The sequence below is a fragment of the Podarcis pityusensis genome, assembly GCF_964106645.2.
Source record: "Podarcis pityusensis genome assembly, chromosome: 1".
Lineage (NCBI taxonomy): Eukaryota > Metazoa > Chordata > Lepidosauria > Squamata > Lacertidae > Podarcis > Podarcis pityusensis.
In genome coordinates, this window is record NC_138028.1 from 115,781,263 (window position 1) to 115,785,637 (window position 4,375).

The following is a 4,375-nucleotide window of genomic DNA, read 5'->3' on the forward strand; positions in this document are numbered from 1 at the left end:
CCCTGTACCAAGTCTCATCCTTTATCTGCCAGTTTACTTTTTCACTACATTTCCAAGTACGATGGATCCATAAATCTGCCACCTACATAAAGATGGATGGGCGATGCTTTCAAAGGGTCCTTGGCAGGGAGTGCCGCCAGAAGCCAGAGATTTGGGTGGCCATTTGGCTTTCAGATGCCCCAGCAAATTTGAAAATTTAGGAACACAGGAAGCTGTCATAGCCGAGCAGGATTTGTCCATGTGGCCTAGTAGCACCTACACTAACTGGCAGCAGCTCTGCAGGATACCAGGCAGAGCTTTTTCACTTTGTCTATCTTCCCCCATTCCTTTTAGCCTGCCATACCCTTTCAGCTAGGGACGCGGGTGGCGCTGTGGTCTAAACCACTGAGCCAAGGGCTTGCCGATCGGAAGGTCGGCGGTTCGAATCCCTGCGACGGGGTGAGCTCCTGTTGTTCGGTCCCAGCTCCTGCCAGCCTAGCAGTTCAAAAGCACGTCAAAGTGCAAGTAGATAAATAGGTACCGCTCCAGCGGGAAGCTAAACGGCGTTTCCGTGCGCTGCTCTGGTTCGCCAGAAATGGCTTAGTCATGCTGGCCACATGACCCGGAAGCTGTACACCAGCTCCCTCGGCCAATAAAGCGAGATGAGTGCCGCAACCCCAGAGTCGGCCACGACTGGAGTTAATGGTCAGAGGTCCCTTTACCTTTACTCTTTCAGCTACCTGAACTTTGGAAATACGGTACTTTGGATCTCAGCTGGTGTTGACTGTCTACTGGGATTTTGAGATGGATGTGGAGTAAATGGGTGGTGTGCCACTAGGATTTAATAACTCACTGGGGCAGAGGTAATGTGTCCAGTAGGTCCAAGACTCCTTCCCCATGAGTGAGAGTCTATGGGCAATATGAGACAGATAGGGCACCATTTCATATTTTGATTCAGCTGCAAAATTGTCCTGATTCCAAATTTGAATATGATGTCATTATTAGCACAGGCATTAGCTGGGTGAAGCTGAGGCCCTCTAATTCCCCACCTCCCCCCAAACATGCTAGTTTATTTTGGTATCTTTCCTTTCCTACTTATGCCTTGTTCCAAAATGCCACATCATGTAATAGGAGCTGGCATGTGACTTTCAGATTATGGCTATTTTATTCTGTTTGTTGAATTTATACACCACCCTATATCTGGAGGTCTCAGGGTGGTTCGCAGAACAAAATCAAAATATAAAACCACAAAATATATAATCAAAATAAAAACAACCACCCAATAACCCCCCCCCCCCAAAAAAAACCCCACATTTTAAAAGGGCATAGGATGTAAAATCAAATCAATTAAAGGCCTGGTTAAAAAGGAATGTTTTTGCATAGCGCCAAAAGGTGTATAATGAAGGTGCCAGGCGAACTTCCCTGGGGAGAGCATTCCACAGATGGGGAGCCACTGCAGAGAAGGCCCTCTTCTCGTGTTGCCACCCTCCATTCCTCTTGAGGCGGCACATGAAGGAGGGCCTCAGAAGATGATATCAGGGTCCGGGTAGGTTCATATGGAAAGAGGCGTTCCTTGAGGAATTGCGGTCCTGAGCCGTTTAAGGCTTTATAATCAGGTCTCTGCTGCTTTTTCGCAGCTCCACAAAATTCAATCCGGAATCTGTACAAAATTGACAAGTCCATGATGATCACTGCAGCTCAAGTAGTAGTAGCAAGACCTGGTGAACCAGAGCTGCCATGTCATGCCCTGCAAACCATCAGCCAGAAGATAGTGGGGTTTTTTTGTTTTTTATTTATTTGGTACAAGACTAATTTTTTTAAAAAAGGCCAAAGACACCATCCCTTTTAGGAGTCTGTGAAAACAGTAAACTCCAACAAACTTTATCTTATGCGTACATCAGTGGAAAAATAGTGCAGAAAAACAAAACAAAAACAAAAAAGAATGTTAGAAACTTGTGGACAGGCTGTGAAGAAAAGACAACAGAAGTCCTGAAACACACACAGGTTCATACTGGAGTGAAGAGGCCAAGAATGTAGTGTATCAGTGGATCTCAGTACTTTATATTAATCACAGCACCAACAATTTATTATAAGCATGCAGAAAGGCAGTCAGACAGAAAGAGACACGTGAGAGAGATCTCTGAATGGAGCAGAGCATATAATTGACTTTGGAGAAGAAAATGGAGGAAATGAAGCACTCTGAATTTTAGCTGCTATATAAAGATGGTGGGAAGCCTATCTAGACAATAATAAGCAAGGTTTCTGGCAGTAGTCAAGCTGTGAAATAGCTGTATGCAAGTTGGACTTGCAGCGAAGTTCTTGCTGCACATCCTCACCTGAAGGGTATGTTCCTGTTGGTTCCAGCCAGCCATGTCTTCCTGTGGGATACTCCATTCTACCTTCTCCCCTGTTTTCTTCTGTTCTTTCTTCCAAACTGGCACTCAATTGTGCATGCTCAATCTTCATTGGGTTGGACTGTTTTGTTGTTGTTGCTACTTGTTTCATTAATTTTAAAAAATGTGTGCTATTTTACTTCTGCGGTTGGGAGGGACAGAAGAGTGTGATTTCTCTCACCTTGCTGTGCATTACCTTTACACACAGTGAAGCTCCTCCAAGCAAGCCCTGTGACTACCAAATGAAAGCATCCTAACAGGAACCAAATATAGCCGAAAAGATTTGACCAGAAAACAAAGTTGTGCATGCCTGCGTGTAAAAACTGTATTTATTGAACACTTACATTTTAAAAGAAAGCTGCTTCTTTTTTTAACATTTTTATAAAAGTGCTCCATGGCCAAGACATAATATACCAAGTTTATCCCAAAGTGAATACAAAAACAAAGAATTTACATTTCAAAACACTAACAACTTTGGGCTCAATTCGTCAGAAATTTCTGTGCAAACCTTGCTGAAATTTAAGCTGCTTTTTCCCCTTTTGCTTTTTGCAAGGTCAGCCTGTGCAAGAAAGGTTTCTGACAAACTGGGCCCAAAATGTATGGTAGGTGGTGGCTAAGTTACATGGTTCATTCTCTGGTTCAGAGTGTGTTTCTCGGCTCAATTAGAAATGAATTCGTATTTGTCATTCAAGTTAACTGAGAGGAGAATATTGCTGTACAAGTATGCTCTTCTGAAGTTATTGGGCTCACAATGATAAAAGCCACCCTCCCCCTTTGGTATAAATAGATCATAAATAAATGTACAGCTGCAGCTATGAATATGTTACAACAGCATCTCAAGAGCATATTTTAGAAACTGGAGCTAAAATAACACTTTGGTAAAAAGACACATCAAGGATATCTTGCTGTTTAGCGAAAATGAGGGGCAGAATCCAGCCAAAGTCAAGTATTTCTTAGTCCCATGTGCTTTACATACTCTTCAACTGAAATCAAGTGCACACTTTGGGTTGGATCATGTCCCACGATTTTTAAAAAACAATGCTATTTAGTAATGGAACACACCTCAGCAACGATTAAGCACATCTCACCCTCCAACCCCACCCCAGTATTGACAAGGAGGCATTTTGTGGTGCAAAAAGGAATAAATACATCAAAACGTTAAAATACTTTTACCCCATGTATAATGCCTCGGAAATCAGATAATTTATATGACTATTTAGAAAAATACTTCACATCTAACACTTTTTTTAATTGGCTAGACTTTGGGTGCAAGCCAGAGAAATGCAGGTGTTCTGAGTCCAAGAAAAGAAAAGGCACAGGAAAGGAACAGGAAAGGAAAGAGAAAAGGATGGAATTTAAGAATTTAGAGCAAGATTCTGCCAGACCTAAGCAAGCTACAATCTCATTGGTTTCATTCTCATTAAAACCAAGAGGGCTTCAGAGGGCATAATTTTGGCTGGAACATGCCCTGAGACTATACTCAAGTGTCACTAATTCCAACCAGATGGAAGAGATCCAAGTTGCAGAGATTATGCCCTTATGTACACCACGGTTTTTAAGAAGGGGAAAATATTAAATTACCAATAAACCATGTTTTAGGAATACCATCTCAGTCTAAATGTGAGAAAAAGCATCCCCTGGCATGAAAGGTGCAACCACGAGCCATAATAATAATAATAATAATAATAATAATAATAATAATACGGTAGCACTGCCACTCAATTCAATAGGAAGTGAACTGTGTGCAAGAATAGGATATTGTACCAGCAAAGCAACTATGTGTTCAAGTGAGCAGTCTGGTCTATGGCACAAGTTTTCCCTATCCCAATGTAAAACTTTTTTTTTTTTTGTCAAGGCTCTAAACGACCATCACACTTTGTAAAAAGGAGGGCTACATTTGTAAAGGTACATTACCTATCCGTCGAACCATAATTTGTTTCAAAAATGCACAAACTGAAGGTTGTAGGAAAATATTCTTGCAAATAAACTATATAAAGATAAAA